This window comes from Pseudophryne corroboree, chromosome 5 (genome assembly GCF_028390025.1).
Source record: "Pseudophryne corroboree isolate aPseCor3 chromosome 5, aPseCor3.hap2, whole genome shotgun sequence".
NCBI classification, from domain to species: Eukaryota; Metazoa; Chordata; class Amphibia; order Anura; family Myobatrachidae; genus Pseudophryne; species Pseudophryne corroboree.
In genome coordinates, this window is record NC_086448.1 from 82,580,445 (window position 1) to 82,593,433 (window position 12,989).

At 44.1% G+C, this 12,989-nt stretch overlaps 1 protein-coding gene across 1 annotated transcript in view; it reads left to right on the top strand.

Annotated features, from left to right (window-relative positions):
• The window catches only part of MTERF1 (mitochondrial transcription termination factor 1), a 30,160-nt gene extending 21,904 nt beyond the window's left edge, over positions 1–8,256 (top strand). Inside the window, exon 2 of the transcript XR_010177584.1 lies at positions 7,000–8,256. The gene's annotated coding sequence lies outside the window, so the exon portion shown is untranslated. The remainder of the gene's footprint in view (positions 1–6,999) is intronic.
• The last annotated feature ends 4,733 nt before the right edge of the window (positions 8,257–12,989 follow it).

The following is a 12,989-nucleotide window of genomic DNA, read 5'->3' on the forward strand; positions in this document are numbered from 1 at the left end:
TTGGTCGACACACCTTAGGTCGACATGGACAAAAGGTCGACAGGAACAAGGTCGACATGGAAAAAGGTCGACATGAGTTTTTCACGATTTTTTTCTTTTTTGGAACCTTTTCATACTTAACGATCCACGTGGACTACGATTGGAACGGTAATCTGTGCCGAGCGAAGCGAAGGCACCATGCGAGGGGACACGGTGCACTAATTGGGGTTCCTGGTCACTCTACGAAGAATACGACACAAAAACAAACAAACTCATGTCGACCTTTTTCCATGTCGACCTTGTTCCTGTCGACCTTTTGTCCATGTCGACCTAGGGTGTTTCGACCAATTGGCGTCGACCTAAGGTTTGTCGACCTTTTTGCTGTCGATCCTGAGTCCCAGACCCATCAGATAGTGGGTTTCTGATGTCCATCTCTAATCTCCTCATGGCAGATAATGCACTGCAGCCACCTTGCCCTATAACCCTCTATCCACCCTTAGTTCAGTCACACCAGTACAGTAAATCACAGCACTGAGGTCTTGGGTCATGTGTCATTGGGTATTATATACCGTATACTTATATATATATATATATATATATATAATGACACGGCCTGTCTCTCTAACCCCCGTCTCCTCTAGATACATAAGAAGTCTGTATTCTATGTTTCTTTTCTGTATTGTTTAGCATGTAAAGTCATTCTAAAAGAAACATCGCTGTGACTAACCTTCTCTGGTCGGCTTGCCGGCAGTTAGTGCAGGAAATGTGATCAGCCCTTGTTTGCCTTCTTCTTAGCCTTCTTCTTAGTTCTCCACCAGGCTCCCACGTAGACCGGCCTTTTCCCTTGTCTTACAGTCCCCAGGCACTTCCACTTTTCACTTAAGCATTGGGATACTGTTTTTGCAGCTTCACGTATCCCTGGATTACATATATTAATTGCATTTTGGAGACCCATGAATATGTCACTGAGGTCAGATGGAGCTAGCTCGCCATAAGGCATGAAGTCTGTTACAGATATAATGTGCCTCACCACCGCCTCAGGATCTGGAAATGTCATCAGAGCTTTTACTGCTTGGCATAGCATTGTCTTTAGTAGGTGCTTTTCAGCAAGGGCAAGATAAATGGCATGTAGGTACCTGGTGTCATTCCACTTGCTGCCCTTTTCTGGGATCATGGCCTTGCAGCCCAGATGGGGAAAAGACTGAATAAGGCAGATCCCTGCAGCCGATGTAATGTCTGAGTTATCACTGTGCAGCATTACCAGTAATGAGAGGCAATGTTCCTTTACTAGTCCGGTGACAGGACTACACGCTCTGCATCGCTGAACTATCTCGGCAAACAGCTTGGTGGCATGAAGTTGGATGACTGGGTTTGCACTAGTTAGATGTCTTGCGCTGTGGCTGAGGATTTCATCGTAGCTGTGATACTTTATCTGTGTCTGCATTTGAACTATGGTCACTAAAATTCTCAGGACCACGGTGAGCGAGGCCATATATCCTCTCTTCATCTCTTGCAGAAGGGTCTTTATAATTGCAGTCCTGAGCCTCGTAGCCATGTTTGGTGAGGCCCTTGTGAAACTGTCAATGTACTCAAAAACCTTCAGGCGAGTATTGATATCAAGGCACTCCAGGCCGGGTAATATGTCCTCAATGACGGCACTGTATAGGTCTTCAGATTGACACTCAGGATATGCCATAAGAGATGCACAAACTGTAACACTGGTCACTGTGTTCTGTTTGTCATGTGAGTCACACAGCGGCCTGAGAAGACCCAGGATTTCTTTCCAATCACCAGTCTGGACAATACGTTCAGCAAAGTCATCAACACATTCATGTTCATGAGACGACATGTCCTGTAGATCTGTCTGATAGATCACTGCAGGGCCAAAGGTAAAGAGTTGTTCTGGTCTTACCTTGGCTTCCTGGTCTGGGCTGCACGGTGGTGTAAGGCTGCTGCAATGGGCAGCCAGTAAAGCCAGTACTTGGTCTATGGTGGTGGTGATGGTTTCTCTGACCTCAGCGCAGTCCCAGTTTTGTGTCTCCCAGCTGGTGAGTATAGCACAGGCTTTTGTGAATAATAGTCTGATATTCGGCTCTTGTATAGCTTTTGATCCAAAGGCTACGGCAATATTATTAATGCACATAGAAAGAGCTCTCTGGGTGCGGGGATGAGTGACTGCTTCCATTTCTGTATATATCTCAAACAGCACATAGACTTTGGGAATGAAGTGCACGGTGGTATCAGACAGTACTGCAGCCAGTGTGGTAACTGCAGACAGTGGAGGGGAGCATGATGGGCAGGCCTGGAGAGCATCCATAAGCTTCATTACGGTTCTATTCCTGCTGTCCCTGGCTAAATAGAGAAGCACCTTGCTGGCTGATTGCCAGACGCATTCCGTCTCTTCCCGCTCTGCTTCTATCATTTTCTGAACAACAATAGGCACCATACTCTGGAATAAGCCGCCGACATCCATCCTCAGCTCTAAGATGTGGCACAAAAAATCCAGCATCATGTGCATCTCGGAAATGGCCAGGCGCTTCTTTCTCAGGGTGTATTTTACCATGGTGATCCTATGCACTAGTTTGTCCCATGGCATAGCGCCAATGATCTCCGGCAAACATCTCCTGATCACCGGAGAGTAGAGAAGTGTAAATTCATGGAGGAGCAGATTGGTGTTATCAGCTAAGTCGCTGGAGAGCCGCATGACTGGTAACTTCTTCTTAAAGTCTCCTTCCATGTCTAAGTCATGCAGTGTAAAGGGGTAAGTGTTCTAGGATAAAAATCACTAGCCAAAGTCCTTACCCATAGATGTTGATCAAATTCCTTATCGGATGATGTTACTCAAAGTCTTTATCAGAGGTCGCTATCTAAAATCGCTTAGATTAACGAGGAACTACTCAGAGAGTAGCAATGCAGGACAGGATGTCACTACAAAGTGGCTGCCAGCAGCTGGGCAACCGTTATATAGGGCTGAGGCCTGGCCTGTGACATCACAGCACAAACAGACAGGACCATTCCAGAACCAATGAAAGACAGGAAACATGAATCTTTGGAGTAAAAATCATATTTATTATAAGGATATTATACTGGAAATACCATGCTCAGTATTTTAATAATCACATTTCCTTTTCTATACACACATTATATCTTTATTTTTTATTTTTTTATGTCTGCAGTGTACACTGTATAAATACAATATTATAACTCCTGCGGAAGGCTTGATTATCTGATTAATGGATATATAACGGTAGGGACTCTGATGTGGTATAATGTACTCTACAGCAGGAGGGCCTGTGCTCAGGACCAGATTAGGGACTGTGGGCGCCCTCCAGACCGCTGTGAGATCGCTACTGGCCTCATAAATAGGAACATTTTCCTTCTATAGGCCATTACATATTTGGAATATATGTATTTTCTCACCCAGATATTATAATTGAGAAAAGGAGATATTATTGGTTTTAACTTTTGTCATGTTTTAGCATATTACAGGTTGAGTCTCCCTTATCCAAAATGCTTGGGACCAGAAGAATTTTGGATATCGGATTTTTCCGTATTTTGGAATAATTGCATACCATAATGAGATATCATGGCGATAGGACCCAAATCTAAGCACAGAATGCATTTATGATTCATATACACCTTATATATACAGCTTGAAGGTCATTTTAGCCAATATTTTTAATAACTGTACATTAAACAAAGTGTGTCTACATTCACACAATTCATGTATGTTTCATATACACCTTATACACACAGCCTGAAGGTCATTTAATACAATATTTTTATAACTTTGTGTATTAAACAAAGTTTGTGTACATTGAGCCATCAAAAAACAAAGGTTTCACTATTTCACTCTCACTCAAAAAAAGTCTGTATTTCGGAATATTCCGTATTTCTGAATATTTGGATATGGGATACTCAATCTGTATATACATTTATATGGTACATACATTTATAAAGAATTTTCATTTGGAGAAGACTTTGGCTTTTCTATGAACATCTAAAAATTGGACATTAAGTACTAATTTCTACAGCTAATTTGTAATGTCAACTACGATCATTAGATACGCACAGCAGTATACATTGTTAAAGGTATTTTACAGTGCCATACCTATTGTAATCAATGGGAGCACCCTCTGTCAGGATTTGTTATACGAGGGGAAACTCGCACAAGCACAGGGAAATGTACAAACTCCACACAGATATGACCTTGGTGGGAGCGTACCCAAGCCATCAGTGTTGTCGTTAGGCAGCAAGCTAGCTATTGCGCGACTGTGGAAATAATGCAGACTCACAATCAGCGTGGAGTCACAGTGCCCGGAGCATGTGCATGCTGTGTTCTGTGTGACTGACACTCTATTCGTGCGACCTAGGCCGGCTGATGTCAGGATCAGGATGGGACCCAGCTCAGAGGAGGCGGGGGGTAATATGAGGGAAGGGGACTGTCTCTGCGCCCAGCAGTGGCTGGCGTTAGGAGTACAAGCTCCAGTTCCTACGCTATGTCTCTGCCTGCAATGCTCCTCTCTTTGCTGGAAGGTGCCTATTTGTCGTCTAAGTGAATTCCAAGGTGACCAAAGATTGGCAAATCCTTGGAACTTCTCCAGTAAATGAGGATTACTTCAAAGTTTGTGGGCTGTAGGCGGAAACCAGGAAACCTGTTGGCGGAGAGCTGTCCCCAGTGAGAGAACCCTAACCAGAGGCGTATCTAGGGTAGGGCGAGTGGGGCACGTGCCCTGGGCGCCTTGGCAGGCCCAGGAGAGGGGGGCGCCGCCGGCAGCTAGGGCATCATGCCCCACTCGCCCCCGTCAACCCTAAATGTGAGGGGAGGAGAGCGCAGCGACTCTCCCTCCCCTCACCGCCGCTGCCAGCACTAGCAGCGCTGCCAGCAGCGCTGCTGTGTCCGGTCTCCGGCGTTAGCCAATTAGAGCTTGCGATTGGCTGCCGGTCCGCGAGCTCTGATTGGCTAGCGAACCGGCGCCAGACAGCCGCCGGAGACCTGGAGCGGTGAGGGGACGGAGAGGCGCTGGGCTCTCCTTCCCTCACATTCACATATCAACAACAAGGCGGCCGGTGAGTGACTCTTTGTCGGCGGCGGTGGCACAGTGGGGCATGTATCTGGCACCAAATGGGGCATGTAACTGGCACTGAGTGGGGCCTGGCACTGTGGGGCATGTAACTGGCACTGTGGGGCATGTATCTGGCACTGTGGGGCAATGTAACTGGCACTGTGGGGCATGTAACTGGCACTGTGGGGCAATGTATCTGGCACTGAGTGGGGGCATGTATCTGGCACTGTGGGGCAATGTATCTGGCACTGAGTGGGGGCATGTATCTGGCACTGTGGGGCAATGTAACTGGCACTGTGGGGCAATGTAACTGGCACTGTGGGGCATTGTATGTGGCACTGTGGGGCAATGTAACTGGCACCGTGGGCCATTTTCAGCGCGCACATCCTTTTTGTGTTTTTCTTTTTTTTTGTGGGGGGTGGGGGGGGGGGGGGGGGGCGCCATTTTCCATCTTGCCCTGGGCTCCGAAAACCCTAGCTACGCCTCTGACCCTAACTATGGGAGAGGGATAAGATTCAGCTGAGAGCAGGGAACACAGAGACAGCACCCAATAGAGAGAGAGAGGTCCTGAGGGGGAAACCTGATAAGCTGCTGTGGAAATACAGAGCTCAGGAGAAACACTATGTGGAGAGAGCCTGGGATACCGGCGAGGAACTGAGCGACTTATGTTTTAAACCATTTACCACCTATGTGCAGCTGTCATGAAGCCAGCCACTAACTTATTATAGAGCCCATTTATCAAGTAATATTTGCGGCTATGTGCCCGAAAACTCCAGTTTTCTGGGGTCAGCTGCAAATATTAAGTATCACCTGCATGTAAGAAGGAGGGACCGCAGCAGGTATTTCTGATACCTTCTGCGATCCCTCCATTTCCGCCCGCAGCCGCATCCCCCATAGGTTTCGATGGGGTATACGATGCTGCCCTATGTACAGTATCAATATTGGTCCCCGCAGCTACCACAATCTTTTGGTTGTGGTAGCCCATTGTAGGCTATGGGCTACATATCGCAGGAAGTAGATCCAGCTGGGTTCCCAGAAACCCTTCGATGGAAATGTCCCAGTGCATCGCGGTCACGTGTGGCCAAGCATGTGCAGGACCCCTGGCCGCCAGCAGAGTACATCACAGGGACAGACTCCTTTCCGAGCCCCTGTCTCTGCGGGTGCCTGGTGAAGCATTCACCCGAAGGGATTGCATATTGCAATGCGATCCTGGACGGTAAGATCCCGCCCAGATCGCATTCCATATATAGGGCCAGATGTATTAACCTAGAGAAGGCATAAGGAAGTGATAAACCAGTGATATGTGCAAGGTGACAAAGGCACCAGCCAATCAGCTCCAATATGTAAATTAACAGTTAGGATCTGATTGGCTGCTGCCTTTATCACCTTGCACATATCACTGGTTTATCACTTCCTTATGCCTTCTCCAGGTTAATACATCTGCCCCATTATCCTTAATAAATGGGCACCTATATGAGCTAGCCTAGAGAAAGCCGGAGTGAGAGACAACAGGTGCAGGTAAGAGATCATCCACTGTAAACCACACACACACCTGCGAGACGGGGGCTACAAACTGTTATATAAATGTAAGTTTTCTTTAGTTTAGCCCAGTGTTTCCCAACTGCGGTCCTCAAGGCACACTAACAGTCCTGGTTTTAGTGATATCCAGGCTTGAACACAGGTGACTTAATTAGTACCTCAGTTATTTTGATTTAACCATCTGTACTGAAGCTTGGATATCACTAAAACCTGCACTGCTGGTGGGCCTTGAGGACCGCGGTTGGGAATGCCTGGTTTAGCTATTGTATGCCGAATAGTGAGACTGTTTCTGTTAATCAGGGAACGCCCCCTAAATATGCCACCTCATCCCTTTCATCTCAGTTAGAAAGTATCATTGCATCTAATCTGCCCCCCCTGTTGTTTCTGACTTCTTTTTTCTTTTTTTTTTCAAAAGGAGAACAGCAGCAGCACTACTGCTATATCTGTCAGTCAGATTTCATAAGAGTCGGAAGGCACTAGGACCCGTCGCGGCTCTAACAGCAAGTCCGTGTGGTAACCAATGGGGAGACTAGAGCTGCAACTCCAGCCTCCCCCTGCTCACACCGCAACCTACCTCCCCCACTGCCAGCCGGCCAGAGTCCAGCCCGGGCGCGGGGTTCAAATGCCAACATTGAGTAAGACTGTTACTTATGATGGCGCAGAAGGTTTCATTGGCCCTCACTGCACCACACAGTTTCCCAGCACTTTCTCCTCCACTTCCTTTACCAGCATGCTAGGTGCAGTCACACTTAGTTCAGCTTTGAGAAGGCGGCCCGTGTGATTGTGACAGGGCTGTCCTGCAGATGTCTTATGCTGCTTGTTGGAGATCAGGCTGGCTGCTTCTGCTAATCAAAGATGGGCAGTTCGTGTCCTGCAGTCTGAGTCTCAGTGCAGTGCCCAAAACAAGGTATGCTGCACCTGCCACCACCAACTAAAAACTATAATAATTATATTGTGCTGGGGTGCCTTCCAGCTCCCATAACTAATGGAACAGGTGACCAACATTTCAAGGCCCAATCAGCCTTTTCATCAGGGTGAAACATTGGCTGTAGGAGAGCATCCTGGTTTATTGCCAATCATTACCTGATGGCGTATTCTGTGAGGCCACGCCCCCTGTGATACCACACCCCTTATCTGGGAGCACGCGTGTCTTAGGTGCATGTAAATATAACTATTATCGTTCCCCTTTCATTTTCTTCTGGATCCGCCCCTGTGTATGGTATATATATTAAAGAATATTTCCAAGATAAAACATCTGTTATGAACGACCAATTCCAGGATTTTCACAGAAAGCATTCAAAATCTAAATTCGACCCTGCTTCAAATAACCCTTCTTTAAAGACATTTTCACGTTTGCTGGATGAATCCATAACCAAATTTGACATGGCCCCCAAGAAGCATTTCCATAATCTGGATAAAGCACAAAAGCAAGCATTGCGGGACTTGAAATCATATACAGACATTGTCATACGGCCCGCAGATAAGGGCGGGGCTATAGTAATTATGGACACCAGTAAATATATAAAGGATATTGATTTACAATTAGCTGATGGTAACACTTATTTAAAATTGATGCAAAATCCGGGTGATCAATATAAGGGTGAATTAGACCAGATACTAACTGCTGCGGTGAAAAATGGGGTTATAAATAAAAAATTGTTTGATGCATTAATACAGTCCCACCCTGTTACTCCGATTTTGTATACCATCCCCAAGGTACACAAGAATGCCCAAGAGCCCCCTGGTAGGCCGATTATATCGGCTAGGGGTTCTCTCTTACAACCTATCTCTCAATTTCTTGATTATTTGTTACAACCCTTAGTGGCTAAACAGAGAACGTTTTTGAGAGATACTACACAATTTTTGTTAAAGTTGAGAGAAATAAAAAACATTCCCACTGGGGCTTTCTTGTGTACCTTGGATGTGAAGAATTTATATACGATCATACCACACAACATGGGGTTAGACTGTATGAGATCATTTCTACAAGCTAATCAATTTGTGGATTTTGATATTCCGTTGTTTTTGGAATTACTCAGATTTATCCTTACAAAAATGTTTTTTCTACATAACGGTAAATATTATTTGCAGCGCATTGGCTGTGCGATGGGGACGAACGTAGCCCCATCGTACGCCAATGTGTTCATGTTTGAGCAGGAGCGTAATTTTTTCTTCACAGATCTATGTGTCTAAAAAAATCTTGATGTATACAAGATACATAGATGATCTTTTTTTAATCTGGACGGGCTCTGAATGTGAGCTATTAGAGTTAGTTACTCATATCAACTCTTTAGAACATCCAGTGAAGTTTACGTTCCAATATAGCCAGACTGAAATTAATTATTTAGACGTGGTAGTTAAAATTAAAGATAACACTATATCAACTGAGGTGTTCCACAAGCATACGGACCGAAATACCCTGCTACACCACAGCAGTTGCCATCCACCCCCATTAAAGAAAGCTCTCCCAAAATCCCAGATGTTAAGAGTAGCAAGAATCACGAGCGACCCTAACCAGCTTGAACCTGCATTAGATTTGGTTTCGGATAAATTTGCTAGGCGGGGATATCCTTTATCCTCACTTAAGGAAACCAAAGAACAAGTATTAGCAATTCCAAGACAAAATTTGTTAGAACCAGAAGTGAAGGATAATATACAAGACAGGATTCCATTGATTTCTGAATACACATTAGCCAGCCCAGTTCGACCCCGTGCCACCAAGGCGCTGTGGCCAATTGTATCAGGTGATAGTGAATTACCGGCCTTTAAAAATAAAAGTATAATGCCCTGCTATAAAAGGGGTAGAAACCTACGTGATCTGTTGGTTAAAACCAACATCACGTATGTACCAGACAGTTCTATCAGTTCTTCTTTTTTGACACAAAAAAAGAAACTGGGTTGTTACAAATGTGTATCATGCACGACATGTAGTTTTATGGAACCTGGACCTTATTTTAAACATCCTCATACAGGACGGAAGTTCAAAATTAACCATGTTTTAAGTTGTACATCGCAATACGTTGTCTACATTATAATGTGCCCATGTGGGCTATATTATGTAGGCCAAACTATTCGCACGTTCAGAGAGCGTATGGCTTTACACCGCTCTGCTATAAAAGCTGCATTAGAAAATAAAGATTGCGATCAGCCGGTGGCACGCCATTTTAAGGAGGCTCATCACACATTATCCTCCTTAAGATATAAGATAGTAGATCATATCCCCAATGATATTCGTGGGGGGGATCGTAAGAGGCGTCTCAGTCAATGTGAGTCAAAATGGATACACATTTTAGATACCATTTCACCCCGAGGACTTAATGAAAAAATCTCTTGGAATATATTCCTGATGTGCAAAACGGTCAAAGCACCTGTGAGAAAGTTTACTGAATATACTGTTAATGGTCAAACCTATTCCATCAGGGATTTCATCACATGTCATACCAAAAATGTTGTATATGTGCTCGAATGCACCTGTGGACTTGCTTATGTGGGTCGGACAGGAAGAAGTGCTAAGGTGAGGTGGGCCGAGCACATATACAACATTCGTAAAGGCCTAGACACTCACAATGTCTCCTCTCACTTTAAGCGAGTACATGGCTCCAACACTTGTTGTTTGAGTAACTTTTGGGGCATACAAGTGGTATATCAGAAATGGAGAACGAGGGATTTAGAAAAGCGACTTGCGCAGGCTGAGATGAAATCTATACACCGTTTGGGTACCCTTACCCCCAGGGGTCTCAACGGGGATTTCGAGTTAAAATGTTTTCTCACCTAGTGCATGTCTTGTTAAGTTTCCACTACTATGTATTGCTTCATATATACCTTTAGATATGAAGAACGTTTTTGGTATGGGGCACCCCAATAAAATTCAAATGAATATATTAAAAATGAAATGTATTTAATAACAAGGTTTAAAAATAGGAATGTTCCATTCTTTCCACAAATGGATAGTCAGCAAATTTACAATCCAGGATTTTATGTGGAAAGAATGGAACATTCCTATTTTTAAACCTTGTTATTAAATACAATTCATTTTTAATATATTCATTTGAATTTTATTGGGGTGAGAAACAGTGTTCATGCATATGACGTATACTGTGACAAACATATTGCACTAGATGGTTCTTTTTTTCTCTCTGCCATATATATGCATTGATAAAGCCTAATATTTATCTTACTTAAAACCCTTTAAGAGGTCAAAGAACACAGTATGCTATTGGCGTATGGAATACCGTAGGGGTACGCACGTTGCGTAACAATCGCTTAGCCGTGGTCGAGACGCTCAAGCGTCACGTTCGCTCACGGCCAAGAGATCACAGGCAGGCACGCTATTGGCTGCCGACTAACGTAATGATACGCTATTAGCGTAGCGGACGCTCGGGACCACGAGGAGATCACCAGCGGCGCTGATGCTCACAATGTTAAACCTTTATAACTATACCATAAACAATGTACTTATACTGTAAACCCTTGTGTAGTGATAAGGTGAAAATGCAACACAGTGTAAGCTGATTTACACTAAAGCTGTTTGAGCGATAGAGACGCTCCTATTACCCACTGCAATATAATGAACACACACAATACCGGTCTAAGGGTCTAACGCCTTTTAAGGAAATGAATGAACGTTCAAAAAGATTAATACAATACAAGTCATACACTACCAATATAACATAGACTACCTAACCAGATAACTACACATGAAATACAATAGCAGTACAATAACAATATAAGAGAAACGAGAGAGAAAAGGGAGAAGAGAGAGAGAGAGATATATGGCTCACAATAACAAGAAAGACAATATGATTGCTGAGAAAACTAACGCACAAGGGGAAACAATCGCATGCGCCTCTGGATATCCAGCTCCCGATTATCAGCAATGAGAACCGTTGAAGAGAATAGAGAGCTGGATCAGGTCGGCTTGTCCTTTTATACCCTACACATAATACAGTACAATGGTCCTATATTCTTATTGTTCATTGGACACAGGAATTCCTCTTCGCATTATAACAAAAGGTCATAGGTTGATTCATACAGGTGGGCTGTGACTATTTCCAACTGCTCAGGTGGGTGGGAAACTAGGTTTCCCGCCGCATGGATAATAAAGTGCAAATAATTGTAAATGTCCATAAACTTCTTATGTCCATAACTATTCGCACGAGCGAGTAATCCGCTTCAAACCAACACCGGAATATTGCTAATTAAATACTCTTCCGATGGATACTAAACACCACTGTATAACCCTTGTCTGACCCTTCGTATCAAACAAAGAGGGATCTCTCTGTCTCTGAACATGCTATATTAACTAAACTTTCAGATTCTATCAAAGGGACCATAATCTACAAAATACATTATATGGTGAAAATATGTAACGATTGAGTCGCACGCTAGGCGCACATAAACTCTACCGTAAATGCGCATACCGTGCGCCTGCGGGTGCACATAACAGCGAGTATGCGCACGCACGGGAGAGCGTACGCATGCGCAGCGGGGACACATATGAGGTGCAAATATGGCAGTGTGCATCATGATATTTTTCTGACTTTGACAGTCCACCCTTTGGCAGTCACCAATAACTGCCACTTTCTAAAACATTTCAAAACGAGAAAAATATATGTCATGTATAATATATTTCTATGATTGGGTAGGGGAGGAGAGGAGAAGGTAGGAAAAGGGTATGACCTAGTGAGATAGCAGAAGCATGTGTGTATGAATCCATGTTTGGGGGGTCATGTATCATCGTGCCGTACGTGTTTTAAATCAAGCTTCGAGGTATTGCGAAGTATACATTGAATTCCTTCTTATCCCGTGGTACGGGTCTGTGGATGGGCTGTCAAACTTTACCGAGCTCTCTTCGGCTTTTGATTGCAACAAAATGGGGGAGCACATTTTAGTTGATGATACATGAATGGGGGAATATGTGAATGCTGATATCTGTGCCGGTACTGCCTATCGACTATGTGTGTCATTACCTGAAGGTTGTAGAGATGAAGATAAGAAACAATTATGGTAAATGCAGTGGTATTCTATGTGAGGTTATGGAACATTTGTCGATTGAAGTATTGTCTGGTGTCTGTTGAATGCAGTCTTCTTTGGGCTTTTGCCAAAAAGTGCGGGCAAAAAGCTTTGTCAATGTCCATAGACTTACAAAAGTGTTGGGCTAGCGTAAATTTAAAATTTCTAGGGAAACTGGGGGTCTATGGCATAGTTCATCAATTATCTGTGTACAAGGTTGTCAAAACTTCTTCTTTAATCCATCTGTTGTCTGTATACAGGATCGTCAAATTCCTCGTCCAAGTGGGTCTTTTTACCTTGGAGAAAAACAAAGGAGAAACGGGTGAAAGAAACGGACCGTAGAATCACATTTTCATCACATCATTGTCTCTAACGTTGGGTCATAAATCAAAT